Genomic DNA, 22,991 nt, shown 5'->3' on the forward strand with positions numbered 1-22,991 from the left:
GTTTATTTCCCACAATTAAATAACTTAGATTTATCTTTCAGAGAGGTACAATATACTGATATATTCCATTGTGGTTTTCTTTTTCTCCAAGAAAGGCATATAGTGGTGTATTTTTAAGTATTGGTGTAATTGCTTCTTATAAATATCATTCATGCTTGCTTTTTAAAAAAATTTAAGCAGAAATTCCTAAGAAAGCAACCAACCGCCCAAAATGTATTAACTCCTCCAAAATGGGATTAATATTAATGTGGCTGTCTTTTTGAATGTCCTCCTACATACATACACAAATATCGATAGAAAGCTGAAGAGAGGAAGTTAATACACGTGAGTAACACTATCCACACTATTTAAAAATGAAAATGTATTTCTTTTACTTGAATGTAATTGAAAAAATGTAAAGTAACACCAAGGGAATTGCCAAAATAATTCTTTACCACAAAAGATGGTGACACGGGGAGGAGGAAGGGTAAGCCGGGACGAAGTGAGAGAGTGGCATGGACTTATATATACACTACCAAATGTAAAACAGATAGCTAGTGGGAAGCAGCCGCACAGCACAGGGAGATCACCTCAGTGCTTTGTGACCGCCTAGAGGGGTGGGATAGGGAGGGTGGGAGGGAGGGAGACACAAGAGGGAGGGGATATGGGGATATATGTATATGTATAGCTGGTTCACTTTGTTATACAGCAGCAACTAACACACCATTGTAAAGCAATTATACTCCAGTAAAGATGTTAAAAAAAAAAAAAAAAAAAGATGGTGATTCCTAAAAATCACTCCAAAGCTAAGAAAAGTGGATGCCAAAACTGTGGGGAGGGGTGACCCAAAGGCTGTGCCCTTAAGGCAACGCTGTTCGACTCCCCCCAGGCTCCAGCTTCCACGCGGCCCCACTAACCGCCTGTATCACGTGTCCTTTGACGGGACCCATACGATATAAACTGTGTTCTGAATACTAATCCCCCCAGGTGTAAAGTTCCATATTTAGGGTTTATACTGTTTAGGGTAAATTCTATTCTGTAACAACAATCGCCCCGAGTGTGCAGAATCCCAATCTCTGTGGATTTCATGGTATCACCCATCACTTCCCCACAGTGTCTTCTTTTGGGATTCTTCGTAAGTCTCTCGTTCAGCTCCACGTCATCGAGGAACTCTCCAGTGCCCTGATGGGATGAATGAGTGTAGCATTCAGTGTTTTCTTGTTTTGTTCTCAAAAATACTGATTTGTTGTCTTCATACTTGAAAGACAATGTACCTGGGCTTCATATTCTTCATCCTGTTTTCTTTTGCTCAGAACTTTGGGGAAACTGCTCCATCATCTCCTGCCATGAAATGTGGAGGTGTGGAGTCCCTTCCACCAGCACTTCTAATTCCTTGTTAAGGGGAATGTTCCCACCTGTCTCTAAACAGGTCACGTTTGGTGCTGTCTCCAAATATGGGCTTGTCTTTGTCTGCCCTCAGGGTCCACCCTCTTCTCTCTGCTTGTGGGGACCTCCTCTCTTTGTCTGTTTCCTTTCCATTCACTGTAATCATCTCAAGACTTTCCTCTGTCTCATTTGTCATCCAAGGCTACTCTGTTCCCTGCTATCTTGAAGCAACACTGGGAACTGTGAAATCCTGGTTTCCCCGTTTTTCAGCTCAAGCGACTTCCAAGGCCACGTGGCCAGAGCTGAGTTTCCACTCCTGGTTTGTCCGATTCCAGTGCCCGGGTTCAAAGGATTCACCACATACTGCTCAGCTTTTTAAACTTGGATTCTGAAAGACTCTGTGTATCTCTGTGTATTTTTTTCTTGAGGTACAATCTTTATTGAGATATAATTGACATATCCACTATGTAGGTTGAAGGTGATAATGATTTTAAGCATAATGATGTGACTTACATACAGATATGTAATTTGTATATTGAGGAATCAATATTTCATTCCAAAATGCCACCTATATCTGAGCTTGCAGCTTTCACTGCCCACCTCCCCATTCCCCACCCTCATCACTGTTCATTTTTTATTCTGTGTCCATAACCAGAGATCCTCTCTACGCAAGTCTTCCCTGGGGCTGATCCCGTCGAGCTGGATGTGACCGAAGTCTTGTTCTATCAGATGTTGAAGGTTTAACGTCAGTGAAGGCTGTGGTAGAAAACATCTCACAGGTTTGGGGAAGTTTTTTTTTCATTATAGAAATATGCCATTACATTTTAGGTTTCTGGATAATATGTGTATTCTTTTGCCCATACAAAGAGCCTATATTATTAGAGCCTCTAATAATAGGTGGGTAAATCCCTAGGTAGTATAGTGGATGTCTCTGGGGTTTTCTACCGAATCTCTGCTCTATAGACTGACATTCCTCTCATCTGCTGAGTCAGAAATGCAGGATTCGCCAGTCAGTATGGACAGTTTGGCTCCCTGGCCATGCCATGCCTCCCTGAGGACTTCTGACAGGGTGACAGAGCCAGTGTCAAAAAGGCTGAAGCTGTGAGATGTAAACTCAGTCCTGGCCACACGGGCTCTGTTCTGAGCCTCCACACACCAGCCCCAATCCTGTCCCAGGACCTTTGCACTTGCTGCTGCCACCACCTTGCACTCTTCCCCTCAATCATCAGGACTCTCTCCCTCACTTCTTTCACATGGTGTCTTCCAGAGCATTATCTCTTCAGAGGGAGCTTCTCTGACCACTGCATTTGATATAGCGCACACACACACACACACAATCACATGCCCGCACATTTACACTCGCAGGTGCACACCACCACATACACGTGTGCACGCGTGTGCAAGCACTCCTTCCCTCTTTCTCCTCCACCTTTCACGCTCTGCTTTAGATTTCTCGATTGTCAGTCCCTGTCACATCCACTGAGTGTTTTGGTTTCTGTTCCCTTTCTAACTGCCCAAGGGGCTCAGAACTCCAACAATCCCTTCTTTTCACTGCCTTCTTGTGGGGGGGGGGGTAGATGGAAGGGACTGCAAGTGTGGGGGGAAGGTAGGAGACACATTAATAAAGAGGAAACCACCAAAAAAAAAGAAACTCACCCGCACATATGCACACACTCCTACACTCACCCATAGAGGCCTTCTCGCACGCACACGCTCATGCACACACAGACGAACACACTCACACGTGCTCGTTACCCTTTTACCTGCACCCTCTTCATTCTCCATCATGCAGTCATCACCCCCTGCACACCCAGCGGAAGCTCCAGAAGCCTCCTGCAGGGCCCCCGAGCCTTGAGGGGCCCCAAGCACTTGGTAAAACACACTAACCACCTGTGCAGTGGATAAACGCATGTGTGACCACGTGGGGGACAAGCTTGGTGCCTGGGCTGGCGAGTGTGTGTGAGTCGGAGTCAGGCACAGGGGAGGGGGTTCAAATCCCACTCCCTCTGTCACTGACTGCCTGACCCCCCAGAGCCCCCCCGGGTGCAAACAGGGACACTCAGGGAACTACTGGTGGTCGTGAGAATAGGAGACGGTGCCCAGGGCTGGGCGCACTGACTGCACCCCGCGGCTGCAGGCGGCCGCTCACACAGCCTGGTGTGGGGCTGCCCAGATGGCGTGAATGCACCACGCTCACGGCTGAGATGTTTGTGTCCCCTCACTGCCCCCCGCCCCCCACCCCGTGCTTAACAAACTTTGCTAGGCAGCCCCGGTTCTCACTCTTCCCCTGCATTTTATCTGCACGCCCCGATTGTGCGGAGCTTCAGGCCACCACTCCTCACAGTTGAGAGGCTCAGCTCTTGCCCTAAGGGACAGAGAGAAAAGAGGTAACATTGACCTTTTTTGTTTCTACTTTGCAACCTCAGTGAAGCACTTCCTTTCCCCACCCCCATCCAGGAAGGGGAGACCATTACTCAGTTTCCAAAGTCTGAGCTCTCCTATACCTGCAGGGTGGGACCAGGGCCCAGGGAGTGTTGACACTGCCTCAGGGTGGGAAGGGCTGTGCTCTCTCCCGGGAATGCACTTCAGATGGGACAGGACACAGATGCCATGGGTCTCAGGAGTTGGGTGGCCAGATGAAATATGAATAATTTTTAATATAATAATGTCCCATGCAATATTTGAATGTCAGGTAAAAATTAATAATTTTTAGTATAAATATGTCTTTTGAAATATTTGAATGTCAGAAAAAAATGAATAATTTTAGTATAAAATATGTCCCATGCTACTAAAAAACTATTTTCATTCTTGTCATGGGTTGAATAAGTGTCCCCCCAAAAATTCACGTCCACCCGGTGTATCAGAACGTGTCAAGTTGGAAATAGGGTCTTTACGGATATAATTAGTTACGATGAGGTCACACTGGATGAGGGTGGCCCTAAATCCAATGTCTGCTGCCCTTATAAGAACAATATGTAAAGACACGGAGACACACCAAGGGAAGGCCACATGAAGACACAGGCAGGGATTGAAGTGACGCTTCCACAAGCCAAGGAGCCCCCAGGATTCCAGCAGCCACCAGAAGCCTGAAGAGACCGGGAAGGTCCCTCCCTCCCTCAGGGCCTCCAGAGGGAGCACAGCTTTGCCCACACCTTGATTTCAGACTTCTGGCCTCCAGACAGCGAGGGAATACATTTCTATTGCTTTAAGCCCCCCAGTTTGTGATCATTTGTTATGGCAACCCTAGGAAACTCACACAGTTGTTTATCTGAAATTACCATTTAACTGGGCATCCTGCATTTTTATCTGCTGAATCTGGCAACTCTAGATTACTCCCGGCATCCCTCCAGCGCAGTGGTTACAACGGCCTGCTTAGAGTCCCAGACCTGCCCCTGTGCTCGTTTCCCTGGTGACTCAGGCAGGGCATCTGCAAAGTGCTCAGAGGGGTAGCTGCCCGCCGCAGGCTCTCCTCACCTCCGCCTGCACCTCCACCAGCTCCTGGCCTACGCTTGTTTAGACTATGGTGGAGTTGTCTGCCCTGCACTAGACCAGCCACGTGGGCTGCTGCGCTTGGGCTCCAAGTAGCCATGGTGGAGATCACACCAGGCCCCTCCCTCAACTATTCTGAATTGCTTAAGACCACCTAAGACAGGTAACTGTCTATAGGGAGTTGACTTTTCCCTGCTACCTACCCGCCTCGAAAAAGGCAAAATGACACAGGTTAAATTTCTCACAAACCGCAACACGTGGTAGGGGGAGAGGGAAGGGACAGTTGCAATTGGATTTGTCTGATTGAGAAAAATCAGATAAATAAATAGAATTCTCCTGACGCCCATGTCACGGAGTGAATCCACGCCCACTCCGGCTATTAAAGCGTCCCTGGAGAGACTCTGCCTTCTGGGAACCGTTTCCACTGTCTCCCTCAAGAAGTAAAGCGCAGACTTCCTCTCCCCAGTGCTGAGTGGTGGCCGCTGCTGCTCCCTGTGGCATTCCCAGGGCCCCACGTGGATCCGGGGATGCCGCTTCCCCAAGCTTCCCGCAGCTGTCAGGAGGGATAGGCGTTCAGGGTGCTGAGCTCACCCGGCAGCTGAATAAATGCAGGCTGTCCTCTGTGGGGGGAGTGCTTCCTCAGATCTATTTGCCTGATGACGATAGGACCACCCACTGTCCTAATTACCCTCCGTTTGCTAAACCCGGAGTCGGGCTCTCCTGTGATGGACTCTGCGTTCCAAAGGAGGAATGCGTTAGCCGGGTCTCTCGTCTGTCCTAGACTCACGCCAGGGCCCTGGCTGGCTGCACAGCTCAAAGCCGACCCACCCGCCCCGCTGGGCCCCAGGAATCTCACTCAGCTTTCCCGCGGCATAGCAGACGTCAGCGCCCAAAAGAAAGGTGCCGAGGGGTCCCCTGTAGCCTCACGTGCGACGGCTCCAAACCGGCAGACGTCTAAATCAACGCTCTTCACCTGGAAATGGTACACCCAGCGGCCGCAAGCTCCGCAGGCCTCACAGGGTAGGGGGCTCTGCACGGCCATTGGGGAAGCTGTGGGTTGCCATGCAGATGTGATGGTCAATTTCACGTGTCCCCTCGACCGCGCTCAGGGATGCCCGGGTAGCTGAAGAAACACGTTTTCTGTCTGGGAGGGTGTTTCTGCATGAGATGAGCACTGAGATGGTGAACCTCTGAAAGCAGATGGCTCTCCAACATGTGGGCGTCACCCAATCCATTGAGGGTCCGGGTACAACAGAAGGTCGGAGGAAGGGCAAATCTGTTCTCTCTGCTGAGCTGGGACATCACCCTCTCCTGCTATCGGACGTCGGTGTTCCTGGTTCTTGGGCTTTTAGATTCAGATGAGGGCTTACAGCATAGCTCCCCTGATTCACTGAGCATGTGTCCGGCCACTGATCAAGGCCAGAAGGGTGCCTTTTGTATTCCTAAATCGTTGCTTTCTGGATGTGTCATCTTATTCCTAATTCATGGTCAACGGATGATGCCAGAGACATGAATAGAAGCAGCTCCCAAGGACTGCGTTCCTCACAGGTGCTCTCACATTCACACCTTCACAGAGGGGGGCCTGAAGCGCAGGGAGGTTCAACACACGGCCGAGGGCGCATCCGTAGTTAATGGGCAGGGGACTTGGTCCCCACCTGCCTGGCTGCAAGGGCCCCGTCTGAACTTCTGACCATCTCACCTACTGCCACAGTGCCCGCCCCATGTCGGGTCTGCAGCGTCCTCGCCCTGTCGTGAACAGTGAACAGGAAGACGTTCTAAAGATGGGCGTGCACAGCATCACTCAGCTCCCAAACAGCAGAGGAACTGGGTTGGAAGCTGGGTCCTGAAACCCCCTCCACCAGAAGCAGTGAGTCACCTAACAGGCGTGGGCTGAGGGCGCCGTGCTGGTGCCAAGAGCCCGCGGAGATGTAGCCTGAACTTGAATCTGAGCCCACTTTGGAGAAAGCCCAGATTCATCCATTTTATTTTAATTAATCATTCTCCCCATTTGCCGATCTAATCTCCAGAGGAAGTTGGACCACCGATTTGGACCCGCTGAGAGGGCGAGACCTTCTCAAGAATCTCAGTGCAGGAGCCCCACGCACACCCCAGCCTTCCAGGGCCCTCCTCCAACTGCAGGAGGGGCTTTCAAGGCTAAAGCTCCCTAAATTGCCCCGTTATCATTTCTTAAGGGAGATGTCTGCAGAAAGTAAAAAGCCGCTTGGAAGCAGCAGGTTTTTGGATCAAGAGGCGGCAATCTATGCTGTGAAGCAGTCCTGGGTGGTTCTCCTTGAAGGGCTCTGCCTTTCGGCGTTTACGTGGTCAAAGTCCTCCACCCTTGCCCTTCCACCTAAGCCAGGCTCCGCGATGCCAGGACTCAGCCTGGAGGGGCATGTACCTCCAACCCACTGGGAGACAGTCGGCTCCACGGGCACGCCGGGCCCCTCAGACGCCCGTGGACGCTGCACACTCCCGTCTTCCCTCATCACTTGTCAAGTCCCCTGCACTGGTTGTCTTCAGCCTTCCCGGGCCGTCTTCCGCCCGGGCCCAGCAGGTGCCTCCTGCCCCAGGACAGCTGTGCAGGCCCGGAGACGGGCTGCACTCCCAGGCCCCGCTCTGCCTGTCCACTGGGCGGCCGGCCTTCCTTTTCGCCGGGGCTGATGGAGACCTGCAGGAAGCTTGCAGGAGGCGGTGCCTGGAGAAACAAGAGGGCTTTGAAGCACAAGGTGAACCGGCCTGGCTGTGGTTTACATTCTTTACCTTAATTTTAACAAGTATTTCAGCCCCTTGAAAATTGCTTCTCTAGAATAATAAACAGAGCCCATGTTGAGTCGTGGCTGGACCTCGGTGCGAGGCGGGAGGGGAGCTAAGCTTGGGGGGCCATAACAGTAGCTGGTGAATGTGTGCGTGCCCTTGCGGGGGGGGGGCGGGCAGGGGGCCACTGCAGCTCAATTGGCCCTCATTTTTGAAGATTTGGTGGGATTGGTGTGACAACATGAGGTTTTGGGTTACACATAGCAAGTGAAACAGTATACAAATAATAGACGTAGAGAATCATGGAAGAAAGGGAGCGGTGTCTGCCTGTCGGGTCTGTTACTTGTCACTCCAGCTGGTGCCTTTCGGGCTCCTTCCCTCCACCAGAACTCCAGAGGGCCTGTCAGCAAGAGAAAGATGCCAGGTCCTGGTGCTGAGAAACAGGGGAGGGACCAAGGGGAATCCATTCATTCACTGGGTATTTATTAAGCACCTACTATGTGCCAACCTCTGTTCCAGGCCATGGGGATCAGCATGGAGCAGAAATTCCACCCATGCCCTCCCACGCGTGGTCCACACCAGCAGCCATGCTGTCCCCGGGAGCAGGAACGGCTAGAAATGCAGACTCGCGGGCCCCGCCGGCCTCCGGCAAGGCCCCAGGCCACTGAGTGTGCCGTCAAGTTGAGGATTCCGCTCTGGAAACGAAAGGAGACGCTGGCAGGAGGCGGCCCATGGCCGCGTCCGTGGCTGCGTGTGGGGCAGCCAGAGGGAGCCCAGCCGCTGACCAAGTCGTTAGCCCCGCGTCCATGCAGGAGCGCAGCGGGTCAGCACCCACAGCCTTGACAGGGTGGCCTGGAGACGCAGCTCTGCCCCCCCATGAGGCAGGCAGAGTAATGCCCCCATCCTGATCCCCAGAACCTGTGCACGTGACCTGCCGTGGGGATGAGAACTCTATCAGCCTTGCTCACCACGGTGTCTTCAGCGCTCAGCACGGTGCCTAGAGCCTACTAGGTGCTTCACAGACACTTGCTGGCTGAAAGCATTGACCCAGGTCCCCAAAATAGACAGCTTCTCAGAGGGCAGATAACCCCAGAAGTCTCCAATAGCCGGGCCAGATCTGATCCTGTGACCTTGCGGCATATTCCACTACCCACATCTGCCCGCCTCCCTTGCCAGTAAAAACCAGTTTGTAAAATTACCCAGCAGCCAGGCAGACCAGCGCAGGGGTTGTTGGCCGCCCCTGTGAGCCAGCACAGCGTGGGATACCTGATTCTCAAGGATCCGGGGAGGGCAGGCTCCTCAGCAGCTGGTCTTCCCTGCCCCCTGGACGTTTCTAAACAGCCCACTGGCCCGAGGCCGGGAAGGAGTTTTGTGGAGATTATTGGCGTCTTTTCCCAGATGTGTGCTGTCCTCCAGGTGTGAGGCTCCCTGCTGCCCAGCGGGCATCCCTAACCTTCAGAAAAGGATCTTTGCAAGAGTCCTTACCCTTAGCAATAGGAAGGCGCCGAAGATGTTTGGGGTTTACCGTCTTCGCATGGGCAGGCGCCGTCTCACTCACCCTCCCAAGCAGCCTGAAGGGGTGACAGTACTGGGTTAGGGGCTGCACGAGGACTTAGGGAGACCTTGGCTGTGAAATGCTGAGCGTGGGGCCGGCACACGCACCGTTTGGGTGAGCCCGTGCTCACCTTCCTCAGCTCCACCACCACTTGGTTCCCACAAGGCACACTCCTGCAGGCGGGAACCACTGAATCCCCATTTCCAGATGAGGCTCAGAGAAGGAAATGAACTTGCCCAGGGTGACACAGCTTTCCCACTGGTGGAACAGAACCCTAACCTCCTGGGCACTCTGACACTGTATGCCCAAGCCCTAACTCTCTGGCACGTAGTTTAGCAGTGGGGATTTGCTGAAAGCATGGGGGATGAGCGCCATCTGCCCCTTCCTCAGGCGTCAACTGATATTAGTGTTTACAGTATCGCTCCTAGAACAGAGGCTCTCAAACCTTTGAATCTCAGGACTCTTTACATTCTTAAAACTGGTTGAAAATCCTAAAGAGCTTTGCTTTTGTGGCTTATATCTGTCAAATTTTACAGAATTTTACAGTAAAATTGATAAAATTTAAAAATATCTTATCCATTAAGTCATATAAATAAGAACGAGGGTAAACCCACTGCATGTTAACACAACTAACGTATTTTTGAAAGAAATAATCATGTTTTGCAAAATAGAAAAGTAGTGAGAAAATTCAGTGTTTTACATTTTTGCAAACATGTTTAATGTCTGGCTTAGGAAACAGCTGGCTTCTCCTATCTGCTTCATCATTCAATCTGGTGCATATGAAAAAAGCCTGGCCACACACACAGATATGGATTTGGAAATTAAGAGGTAAGTTAATAGTCTTTTTGGATAATTATGGGTATTATTCATTAATACTACACCAAAACTCGACAAGAGGTAGTTCCTTAAAGACTGGTAGCGATGTGGAATCTGAAACCAAATGAATGAACGTCTTGTACTTACTACATTCCATTCTGTTGGTCTGTCCTGCACTGTGCACGGATCTTTTCCCCACGCATGATTTTATAACATTCCAACGTATTATGAAGAGGCCCGAAACACCTCAGAGTCCAAGGACCACTGTTGATAACTGCTGAACTGGGTTAAAAGCTCCAGAATGGGGTTTACATGTGTTTTCTTTGACTCTGTGCTTCCTGAAGAAAGGAAGTGGGTTGTGGAGGGTGTTGGCGGGGGAGGGAGGAGGGGGGAGGGGAGGAAGGAGGGAGGGTGCTAGTTCGTAATACAATAGACTGGACTCCAATTTGACTCCCAGACCAGCCCCAGAGACCTCAGACACCCTTCCATCTGGGTGGGAGGGGAGTCACTGTGGCCTCCGCATAAGCTCTGGTCTCTGCAGACTTTTCCACGACTGCGGAAGTAGCCCAGGCCTCTGGGCATTTTCCCTAACACGTCATCCCTTTGATGTGGGATCTCGAGGGGATTTCCACACCGCACAGAATATGCGTTGTCCTTACCTTGAATCTAGATGTCAGCATTCCTGTGGTCTGCCGATCACCTCCTGTATCCATCATGGTCCCACCAGGAAAGCAGCCTCCGCCAGAGGTAACTGAAGCCAGTGTCAGGGCGGGAGGGCAGGGCTCTGGGGACCAACCAGGATGGGGAGGTATCCAGAGGCTAACAGGAGTGGGGGGCCATTACCACCTGGGCTGGAAGTGGCAGGGGAGAGAGCTGGGGAGGCTCCAGCCAGGCAAGAGGGGTGCAAAGGAGAAGCCCCCGGCCTCTCTCCGCTCCCGCCCTCCAGTCTGTTCTGGCATGTCCCATTGGCTGATCCCGACCGGAAGTGTGGGAGCCCCGTCACACAGTCCCTGCAGGGCAGCCTCCCAAGGCACAGAGCGGCATGCAGGACGGATCTGGAAGGGTGAGCGCAGGACAGCCAGCGCGGCTTCCGGGTACCACCGTCAAAGTGGAGCACGTGGCCGTGCAGCCTCAAAAGGGCTCGTGCGGACGAGCCTCCCGTCTCTCAGCCCTGTCTCAGCCCACAGGACACCCAGCCTGAATGTGGCAATGGGGTCTGCAGGCCCCTCTCTGCGGGCAATCTCCCCCGCCATTCCCAGCCCAGCCAGTCCCCAGCCCTCCCTCTGACCCGCATGTACACCCAGGCCGTGTCCTGTTGGCCTCTTCTGTACCATGACTCACCATTATCAGTCCCCTATGGACCAAGCACTGTGTCAGCTAAGCCTCCCATCTGCGCACAGGGAACCGGGAGTCAGAGTGGCACAGCCCCAGACTTAGCCACAGCAGTGAACGGCAGCACCTAGACAAGCAGACCCACAGTGTCAGGGGCTACTTGCCAATGTCATGTCCAGCGTGGTGAGGAAGAGGACCCCACACTGAGTCCACAGAGCCCCAAGTTCAGGTTCCAACCTTGGGCAGCCTTGGGCAACTCACTTTGCCCACCTCCCCATACCTCCGTTTCCTCATCTGTGAAACTGAGCCCTTCTGGGTGATGCTAAGACTTCTGCTCTCACCACGCCCAGGCCCAGCGGGGGCTGAAGACACGGCGCCTTTGTCTTCTAGATTTGAACAAGCCCCCAGAGCCACATCCGTGCTTTCAGATTTTGTGGACAGACAACCTGCTTCTTCTCCTTGGCGCCGTGCACTTGTTGGGATCAGCAGATGTAAAATTCTGACGTTGCACTTAGAAAACTTCCTCCATCTGGATTTCTGCAGCCCACAGGGAATCATTTGCCAAACACATGTTTTACAAAACATGGGCCCACTTCACTGTGACTTGCGGAGCTGATAAAATCCACCTTTCGCCTGGTCCCATGCGTTCTGCCCACGCGTGCTTTCTGGCTGGGAAGAGATGCAAGACCATGCTGGGTGGAGGAGGCCCTTGGCCTCCGTGCACCACGTGGGCTGTGCCGATGCCAGGGCAGATGGCAGAGGACTCACAAGGCCAGGCTTTACTAAAAACGTAGACATGTAACATATGGTGCTAATAGAACCCACAACAGAGTCACTGGTACAGTGGGAAATCATTCATTTCTAACGTCAGGCCAACAACTGCTGTTGGGAGGAACGTTTACGAGTGTGTCCCTGTGTTGCTCACTTTTCTGGGTGACATTCAAGAGAACCGGGGACAGTGACAGTGGGGTGGCTGATGAATTTAGGAAGGCTTTAGAGGGACCGGAACAATGACAGCTGTAAGCGCTGCTGCAGAGCTTCTCCGTGCAAGGAATTAAAATCCTGGCTTCCTCTGAAATGCAAGTTTTTAAAAAATTATTTAGTTTTCTAAAATCGTGGTAAAATATACCTGCCATAAAATTTCCATTTTAGCCATTGTAAGTGCACAGTTCTGCGGTATTGAGTGCATTCGAACTGTTGTTTAACTGTCACCACCTAGACCTTCTCTAGAACTTTTTCGTCTTCTGTAACTGAACACCGAACCCATCCTACCCCTCCCCTAGTCCCTGGAAACTACCATTCTACATTTTTTTTTAACATTTTTTTAATTGGAGTATAGTTGCTTTACACTCTTGTGTTAGTTTCTGCTGTACAGCAAAGTGAATCAGTTATACATATACATGTATCCCCTGTTTTTGGATGTCCTTCCCATTTAGGTCACCACAGAGCACTGAGTAGAGTTCCCTGTGCTCTACAGTAGGTTCTCATTAGTTATCTATTTTATACGTAGTAGTGTATGTAATGTCAATCCCAATCTCCCAACTCATCCCACCCCCGCTTCCCCCCTTGGTTCTCTACATCTGTGACTCCATTTCTGCTTTGTAAATAAGTTCCTCTGTACCATTTCCGTCCTACTTTCCGTCTCTATGAATTTGACTCCCCTGCTGCTTTATAGAAGTGGAATGCTACGGTATTTGTCTTTCCGTAACTGGCATATTTAACTTGGCTTGATGTCTTCAAGATTTATGCATGTCGTAGCATCTGTCAGTACTTCGTTCCTTTCTAAGGCTGAATAATATTCCACTGATAGATTCTCAGCATATCTATGGACTTAGAATGTTGAAACAAAACAGATCCCTTTAAATAACAATGGTCTTGCCTGAAAGTCGACAGGTGATGGGTAAAGCTCCGGGGGACTGAATTTACTTCCCCAGAGTCAACCAGGAGGGCTGTATAAATTCAAGACCACCCCTCAGATGGCCTGACTCAGCTGCCCCAGTATTATTCTATGCTCACATACATGGGCACACGTGCTTCCTACAAAACACACACACACAACTAGTTTCATAAGTTATCTCAAAATCAAAGCAGACCTCCGTGATCATTCCTAGCTCTGAAACACGTGGCCTACTGGCAAGTGCTTGGAGTGTTGCTTGCAACAGAGATTTATTACAGAAAGGGAAGCCCATACAGAACCATTCCTGTCATCAGTATGACTACTGATTCTGAAGTAGGACATCATTAGAAATGACCAAAAATGAAAACGATGCAGGAGTGGAACAGAGAGGCCGAGCAGGGCAGGAGCCGGCTGAAGACGAGACACATCTTCTTCAGCCTGTCGGTCCATCCACTTTCAGCCAATCAAGAGCTTTCTTAGGACGATCGGACAATCTGAATAAGAGCCGTAGGTTAGCTCAGAGTTGAGTCAGTTTTCGTTTCCTGATTTTGGTTATTGTACTGTGGTTACGGAAGAGAATCCCTCATTTTTAGGAAACGTACATGGTAGTATTTAGTGGAGAGGCAGATCTTATACGCAACTTCCTCCGTGTGTTGGGGAGGGGATACAGCAAAGAAGGTAAACATTCATATTTGGGGAACCTCGGAGAAGGGCATCTTGAGAATTTTTGTGCTCCTCTTCCATTTGTCTGAAATCATGTCAAAAAAAAAAAGAGGCTGTGTGGTCTCCAAGGGACACCTGCAGAGAATACAGACAACTAATTGAAGAGCAGGGAAGGAGAGTGAGAGGGTTGGTGGAGCGGGTCAGGGAACGGACTGGCCGCCGGGAGACTGAAAGTCCTGAAGAGGCTGCACCCGTGATGCCGTCCCCCCATCACTGGGTTCTCCCAGCCCCGCTGTAAGTGTCATGGTTTGAATCATTGAAGCCACCCCTCCCTCTACTGCGATATTGGCAACAGCCCGGGAACAGCCCACACGCCCCACACGTGTTGACAGCTTGGAGAACGTGTAAGTGTGGAGTGTTTTCCGTGTCGATGACATGGCACACGCAGAGTTGGAGTGTGTACACTTAAGAGCACATGGGTCCTGTCGTTTCATGGATCCTACACAGCACTCATGGGTGAAATACTTCTAAGAGCGGCCGCCCCACCCCATGTTTTTTAATATAAAACACGTTACATAATACAATTTTGGCAAATTCCCTGTGCAGTAACACTAGCAGCATCTTGAAGATAGCATGAGGATAACAACCCTCTCCCATCACCACTTGGACGGAGCGTCCCCTCAGCGCTGGGACTGCGCTAACCACTGCTGTTTCTCCACTGCAGGGAGGGGCTCGGAGCTATGGGTACTTCTGCATCTCCCAGGTTACTCACTGGTGCACAGCACAGCCAGCGTATGTCTCCTTTGATGCCAGAGGTTATCTCTATGTGACACGATGTCACCACCCCAGCAAGTCACGCTGCCCCACACCCACCATCAGTTCGTGTCTACACTGCATTAGGCACCGCGTGGAATCCAATCAGATGCAACTTAAGGTCCCTTTGTTCCATTTCTCAAGGGTCACTGCCAGGCCCACAGTGTCTGGACAGCCCAGCTCTCCCACAGGTAGAGCCGTCTCCGTCCACATGGTGTGAGGCCACCATGAGCTGGAGCAGCCCCCTCTTGCCGTCGTGTCCAGTTTGCAAGACGTCAGAACTGGACCTTTGCCTTTCTCAACATCTGCTCAAGATGCACAGGTGACCGACGCATCAATCCCAGGCAGAGCGCTTTTAGGTAAGGGGAGGGGGCATCTTAAATCTCCACATTGACAGCCTTCCAAGATGCTCGTCAAATACGCATGGTTATCCATGTTGTCGTTTCTATGTTTAACTTCACTTTCAGAAGTTTAAGAAATAACAATATCAGTTCAGGTATGCTTGGGAGCCAAAGAAAGACACACCTGCTGCTTCTCCAGCTCAGACCCACACCTTCCGACAGGTGAGCACCGCTGTCGGGCCTTGGACTCAACTCTGCTCTGTAGCAGGTGGCTTCCTTCTCGGTGGGAATGACTTCCTGTCTCCCTGTCTGTGTCCTCTGGCCACACAGGCCCATCCTCCCAGGCCTGGGTCAAGGGCATTTCCTCCCTCCTCCTCCCTCCCGTGGGGACAGAGCTGGCCTCGGAGACCGCAGCAACGGCACTTCTGTCAGGGCTGGTACTTCGGACGTACAGTGTCAATGTCATCTCTCCGCCTCCTGACCGGACTCTGAGCTTCTGGCTTGCTGGCCACGGACGGTGTGGGCCTACAGGGATAATGAATGTACAGAACAGGCGTGGTGTTTGTCTTCTGGGAATCAGCGGATTTTATATTTCTGCCAAAAGTTATACATGGGCGATATTACATATATACATTAGGCAACTACATTTCATCTCACTTGTCTGCTCTGATGGACAAGAAGTGGATGCAGGTATATTGTGTGGAGAGAATCGTGGGGTTGCTCCTGGCGTCTGCAGGGAAGAGCGAGGCGGGTGGAGCAGCGGTGTCCACCCTGCTGGATGGACAGGCCAGCGGCCATGACTTCCTGTGCCTGAGGCCCAATACCTGCAGCAGGTGGACACGCCCGCCTTTGAACTCTAACTGGCTTGTTCCTAACCACCCGCACCCACCCGCATCCCTGGGGTGATTGAAAGCAGAGCTTCTCCGAGAGCAGCCTGCGCCTGAATCGCCAGGCACGTCTGGTCGAGATGCAGGTTCTAGGGCAGCGTGTGCAGGCGGGGCTGAGATTCTGCATTTCTAACCAGCTCCCAGGTGATGGCTGAGGACCACCTCACCTGCGGGGTAGCGAGGCTCTAAAGTAAATGAATAACGAGACCTTAGCAAGAGCCCCGCACACTCTAACAATCAAAGTGACACTCTCGCCCCTCTGCTATTGAAAGTCGGGGGCAGCTCAGGGCCCCCATCTCTGTCCTCCGTCAGTCTGCCTGAGAAAACCCCCTCTCCTCTGGGACACGGATGGGTCACACTCTAACCCCCTGCAGCCCCAGCTAGAGGTGCTGGACACCTCCACGCAGCCCTCCCGATCACTCTTCCGTCCTTTCCTCCATCCTCTCTCCCTGGGGACTGGCCACATGGTCTGTGTCAGTGGCCCCTGCTCTCTGGCTTCCAGCTGGGGTCCACCAGTGAGAGTGCCAGCCGGAGACTGGAGAGGGGGAAGCGGGACCCTCTCCTCCCTGAATGATACGCTTGTCTTCTGGGGAACGTCCGCGATGTGCAGAACGCAGACGGTAGGCCCGAGGAGGGAGAGCTGAGGCTGTTATCCTAACTCTGTGTTACTTTTAGTTTACTTAGTTGTATTATATTTTACTTGTCCTTTCTATTAAACCTATTAAGTTCTAGCTCAGGTCCCTCCTTCATGAAACCTTCCTGGATTATTTGAACCTTCAATAATATCCTTCTTTTAACTCACTCAACAAATAATGTAGCCCCTTATTCTGAGCCATCTTGTCTCTTTTCATCCCGTTGCTTCTAAGGATCAGTCTGGGCTCCACAACTGGACAAGAGACTTCAATTCACCATCCAGGTTTGCACATCTCCCGTCTCCACGGCACCTGGCACACGCTGGGATGTACTGCTGACCTCAGGGAAACTTCTCTGGTGGGGCAAACTACAAATGCATATGGAACTCAAAGAATACAAATAAATACTTCGAGAAAAATCTATTTTTATGGGTGTTTTCTATTTTTATAATAAATAAGTATTGGGGGAATATGTAAAAACAATAAAACATTTTGAAAAGTCAACTTCTAAAAATAGCTTTTTTGGGATATAATTTACATCCCATACAATTCATCCACTTAAAGTATAAAATTCAGTGATTTTTAGTATCTTCACAGAGTTAAGCAACCATCAGCACGGTTAATTTTAGAACATTTCTTTTTCAGCTCAAAAGGAAGCCCCCTCCGTATGAGCGGCCCCTTCTCTTATCTTGCTCTGTGGTTTTGAGCATAGATTTAGAAAACAAAGCACGAAAAGAATACTGCAAGTGTAAATTCCTCAGGGTGCATTTCTGTTTGCGTTGCCTTGTAATCTTGATTACCTTTCTTTCTGTCTGTGTTTCAGGAGGACTGAATTCAGATGGCATGAAAATTCACCTGGTTTTGCCACGTTCCCGTTCACCTGCCTCCTTGCACACCTGAGTTCAGGAGCCTCATCCTTCCACTAGAGGGCGTGGCGTCATAGATGCCAACTGTGCCACCTGGGCTGTCCCAGTGTTCTGACCTCAGCCCTTGAGAAGGTAAGAGCTTGTTCCTGCTGGTCTGGAATGAACTTAAGAGCTCTGCCGCCTGTGTTGTAATGGAACTGGGAAGGCAGCTTTCATTTGTGCGCCAACTACAGACTAGATTGTTTCACAAGGTGAGAGGTGGACACAAAGAAAATACTGTGCATTGGTGATGCGGCTGACAGTAATGACCCAGTCATGTATTGAAGATTCACAACGTGCTTGGCATGGCGCTAAGAGCATTACCTGCGTATCTCATTTAATCCTCCCAACATCCTTCTGAGATGGACCTTATTATTTTGCCCAGTTTGCTGATAAGGAAGCTTAAAGAAAGAGCTTTAGAAACTTGCCCACAGGATCCTTCCTGGTCTTCAGGTCAGTATAAGGATGTGTTTGGATAGAGGGAGAGGTCTGAGCTGGATGACCTTCTGAAGTCTCTGAAGCTGCAGAATTTAAGAATTCGGACTTCTACGAAACCTGAATCATAGGATAGCCCTCGGATAAAAAGATCGGATCCTTTTAAACCAAACACGCAGGGGAGAGGTGCATTTGTGGGGAGTAGAAAGAGCCTATTTTCAATCTAAGTCATAAATATATGACAATGTGTGTTGAAATGAGGGCTCTACACCTCGGGGAACCCGTCCCCAGTCAGCCTGGATGGATCTGATCCCAGTAACAGCCAAGTCCTTAAGGTCTTACGTTCCGACAGGACAGTGCCCACCTGGAGGTCCCACCTGTCCTCAGGTTTCCTGTCCCCCACCTGCCGCATGGGGCCCAGGAGCAGCCAGCAGCCTTCCGTCTCCGGCCCAGGCCCCTTCGCTATGGAATTCATGTTATTAATTTTAAAGATGTTGATGTGGTTAGTGGCAACTTCCCATGTGGCCCAGAGCAGCCTCTGTTCCAGGCTCCCAGGGTCAGGAGGTAGGACTCCAGGTGTAGAAAGGAAAGGGGGACAGGAGCCCCTTCTCACTTTTAAGTTGGGGGCAGCTCACTTCCACCGCAGTGATGCCAGCTGGAATATAAAACCTCTGCTGGAGTTGAGGTCTTGTGATCCACACAAACACCTGCGAGCCCTTCAAGAAACCCCCTGTTTCTCCATAGAACCTGTGTCCTTTACAATATCCCCCCGCCCCCGTGAGATGTCCCGATCGCCTCAGAGTATGTGGCCACTGCTGGAGTCCAAGAGCATCCCGGACGGTATGGCCGGATATGACTCGTCTTCCATGCCACCTTCTATTGTTAGGTAACGTTATTTTCAGGAAAAAACAAAAAACCTGTAAGAGGCAGATAAGCACTGCCAACAATTTATAAGATACAAGTAAGCAGAAGAGGAAAAAAATCATTACCAAAGAGAACCACCTGGGAATGTGAAATGGGACCACCACTTTGGAAGAGAGCCTGGCAGTTCCTCGAACTGTGAAACCTGGAGCAACCACGGGATACATCGGCTCTAGCCCTCTGGGCTCCCCACTCCCTGGTCTGGACCCCAGGCGCTGGCACGTTCAGCCCCTGCTCAGCGACCACTCTGTCGGCACCATTTTAACCAGCACCGAATTATCCCACTGGACACGGAACACAAGAATGGGTCCTCACGGCTTCAGGACCCGTCGCTGTCCACTGGAAAGTCATTGGTGCCCCAAATCAAGGAGATTGTGACCAGGACCTCAGCCCAGCTTCCTTGGGGCTAGAAGGTGCCAGTGTCCTCAGCCCTGGAGTCTTTCTTCAGGTCCGTGGCTGTTGGTCCAGCTGCCACGAGCTAATGACCAAGAGCCACGAGCTAATGACGTCAGTGGATGCAGCAAGGTTCCCCTGCCTTAATGACCTGGTGTGTGTGTGTGTGTGTGTATGTGTGAGACATGGGCAGGTGTGTGGCTACAAGGATGAAATCTGACCTACATACGCTCTACAGCAGGTCCTGTCCAGCGTTCCCTCACCAACGGACACCAGGGCCGTGCAACACAACCACCCACTGCAGGCCGTCAGCAAACGGGCTGAATGAAGGGCGGTCATTATCACAGCGAGAGGCCAACTGCCAGGCGTCCCACCCATCCCTGAGACTCGACTCCGCAATGGAAACCCTGCCGGGCAACACAGAATGAGCCCAGGTAACAGCCCCACGTGGGACTTCCGGGCCTCCCAGACTCGGCAGCTCCCAGGATGGACAGGGTCCACTTACCCCAGCGTGAGCAGTTGGGTGGGGAGGTGGTGCTCAGAAGGGTGGCTGGGGTGCTGGCGTCAGGAAGCCCTGGGCCCCAAACCCGACTCCGCGGCTGTGCGGCACTGACAGTTCACATAACCTCTCTGAGCTTCAGTTTTCTCAACTGCAAAAGGGGGTGTATGCTACTTTCTCTCTCTTTTTTTTTTTTAACAGATATAAGAATGTTTCTTTCACATTTTTATTGGAGGATAGTTGCTTTACAGCGTTGTGTTAGTTTCTGCTGTACGGCAAAGTGAGTGAGTCAGCTCTGCATCGCATACTCCCTCTTTTTGGATTTCCTTCCCATTTAGGTCACCACAGAGTATTGACTAGAGTTCCCTGTGCTATACAGTCTGTTCTCATTAGTTTTCTATTTTATACATAGTATCGATAGTATATATGTGTCAATCCCAATCACCCAATTCCCTCCACCACCACCCCTTTCCCCCTTGGTGTCCATACTTTCTTTAAAGAGTTGTCATGTGTGAACTGAACAAATGCCTAGATAGTGAATAAATGAATGAACGACACTGCTTGCACGCCAGGCTCCATATTAGGAGGTCACACGCTCACACACACACACACACACACACACACTCACACACTCAGGGATGTTTATTACGCTCCTGCTCTGTGTCTGGTATCCCCCCGGGGATACAAAAGTGGATACCACCACTCCCTGCCCTCTTATAGGTGACAGTCTAATGCAAGAGGCAGGAAAACAAGCAAACAAGTAAAGTAAAGAAAACAAGAGGTAAATAATGTGTTTTCAGTAGTGGCAAGTGCTACAGAGAAAGATAACCAAAACAAATCCGGGTAAGGAGATGGAGGGCGGTCCACTTGGAGGCGGCTCTATTTTTAGACGTGGGAGGGTCAGGGAAGGCCTCCTGAGGGAGGTAGCACCTGGGCGCGGACCTGAGCAGCATGAGAAGGCAGCCACGCAGGGCTCTGGAGGGAGGGCATCCCAGTGCCGGAGCTACAGAGGTGCTCAGAGGGACGTCATCCCGTGATCAGCCGCTCACGCCAGCAGCCCAGGCACACCGCCCCTGCATCCCAGCTCTGATGCCAGGCGCTCCGCTTGGAGACTCGCCAGGCACCTTCTGGCCCTGAAGCGCCCTCTTGCCCTTGGGGACAAGGTGGCTCTACTGGCAGGGCCAGCTTGAGACTACACCTGGATGTGATTTCTCCCGGGTGTTAATTGGCAGGGGGTGGGAGGGGGCAGGGGGAAAACAAAATAAAGCTTCAAAGGCCTGGCTGTGCCTGAGTTAACGCCCTCGCCGCCCTCGTGGCACAGCGCTGGGGCTGAGAGAGGATGCTCACAGCAGCCTCATCATCTCATTAAATCAAATTACCGGGTGCAGTGGGAGTGCCGAGCACCCCGGGAGGTGTGCTTCCCTGCTGGCCATGAATAGCCTGTCTTGTTTCCCTTAAAAAATAATTTTTTTAATGTCTTGACAAAACACCTCTCTCTTCTGGCATTTCCAAAGTTAGCAAAAATTGAGCTCCAAGCAGCAAAATGCTAAATTGGTGCGTAGTTTGCATTTTCCATTTCCTTCACTTCCATCTTCCTGCCCCGTTGGAAGGGAACAGGAAGCAGTTAATGTCACAGAGGAAGGGGCTCCTGCCAAGCTGTGGCAGGTCCTTTGTTCCTTTGGCCTCGGTTTCTCGGAAAGCGCATCCCCGCAGCTCCCCAGCCCACCTTGCCCAGGAAAATCTATGGTGGGGCCGTGTCCCTGGCCATTTTCATTTCTGTTGCTCTTTTGTTATGTTTCGGGATATTCCCCCCAGCTCTCAATAGTACGTCCCGGGGAGGTTTTCTCCCAGGAGCCGTGCCTGCCGATGGCTTAGGGCGAGTCCGGCTTTCCGGCTTTCCGAGGTGACGGCCCAGAGCCAGACCGTCAGCGGCTTCTGTGCACGATGAACCTGTCGGTGGCAGCGCAGGCCTGAGTTCTGCCGCTTGCCTCTGCGGACATTTGATACTGAACTTATCAAGGGGGAGAGGCGAGGAGGGGCGGCCAGGGAGGGGCTTGTCATCCTCTGTCCACCCCGAGACCGCAGAGAGCAGGAAACAGGAGTCCAGAGCAGATATCAAAGGCCAGAATTTTCTCAACATCATGGAGAGAAGCAAGGCCCAAACTCGCCGCTGAGTGTGCCCCCAGGATGGGGCTGGGCGGGCATCAGCTTAACTGAGGAACCTGACAGAAAGGAGACAGAGCTGGCGGTACAACCTCGGGAGCCCAGGGCTGTCAGGGGAGAGTGAGCCGGGGCGGGGGTCCCACTGTCTTTCTCGTCCAGCCTGCTTACCTCCACCTTCTTTCTCAGCCCTTCCGTTCTGAATGCATCATAGCTCCGTGCTCTTCTGTTCAGGCTGTGCCCTCTGCCCAGAATTCTCTTCTCTAGCTCCCTTCTGTTCCTCACTGAGCCTCTACCTCAGCACCCAGTTGTACCTCCCAGCACATCCCCCGACACTGCTAGTTCACGTGGAATTGTAACTGCCCATCTCTCTCTGTGTCTCGCACTGGAGTGCGAGCCCGGAAGAGCAGGCACTGTTCCCTCCTCACCGTGCACCCTCAGTGTGAGACTCAGAGTGCTTCGTCCTCACATGTCTTGCCTCATGGTTGCAACATGGCTGTGGCAGCTCCGAGCATCTTATTCTCTCCCGATAGCGTCCCAAGAAGAAAGAGGCCTCTCTTGAATGTCCCTGCCTTACATAAGGGGGTGAAAATATTCCCCAGAAGCAGACTTCTTCTGCCTCGTTGGTCATAACTGGGTCAAATGGCTCCCCCAAACATTGAAAGTATGGGTGGAAGGAGGGAGGAAAAGAGGGAGGGAGAGAAGAAGTGACAAAAGAATGGAAGGAAGGAAGGATAAAATGATGGATGGGCAAATGGAAGGGTGGGAGGATGAAAGGATGGGTGGACGGAGGATGGATGAATGGAAGGAGGGATGGATGGATGGATGGATGGATGGAAAGATGCATGGATGGGGTTTTTCCTCAGTTGCTCTTCATGCAGGCTTCACTGTGATTATGTATTGTGAGTTTTATGGGGTTTGTGACCAAGAAGATAGCAAATGGGAGACTCGGATTCCAGTTCTGGTCTTGACCTGATAAAACACCTTCAGAAATGCAGAAAGTCTGCCCCAGACCACCTCTACCTTTCCACTTCCTTGGATGGCCCTGGGGTCCAGCCAGGTTCCCACTCAGAAACCCCACCTAGAAGCTCCCCGTAGCAGATGGTACAAGTTGTCTAGGCAAAGTCAGACCTA

At 51.4% G+C, this 22,991-nt stretch overlaps 1 protein-coding gene across 1 annotated transcript in view; it reads left to right on the top strand.

The window, feature by feature from the left end:
* CUNH16orf95 (chromosome unknown C16orf95 homolog) overlaps positions 1–22,991 on the top strand; it is a 475,446-nt gene that overhangs the window by 416,546 nt on the left and 35,909 nt on the right. The window contains exons 21-26 of the mRNA XM_027119903.1: positions 2,021–2,144; positions 9,896–9,991; positions 10,650–10,726; positions 16,415–16,532; positions 17,368–17,542; positions 19,437–19,632. The gene's annotated coding sequence lies outside the window, so the exon portion shown is untranslated. The remainder of the gene's footprint in view (positions 1–2,020; positions 2,145–9,895; positions 9,992–10,649; positions 10,727–16,414; positions 16,533–17,367; positions 17,543–19,436; positions 19,633–22,991) is intronic.

This window comes from Aethalodelphis obliquidens, unplaced genomic scaffold, assembly GCF_003676395.1.
Source record: "Aethalodelphis obliquidens isolate GAN/ISIS:26980383/991018 unplaced genomic scaffold, ASM367639v1 scaffold20, whole genome shotgun sequence".
NCBI lineage: Eukaryota > Metazoa > Chordata > Mammalia > Artiodactyla > Delphinidae > Aethalodelphis > Aethalodelphis obliquidens.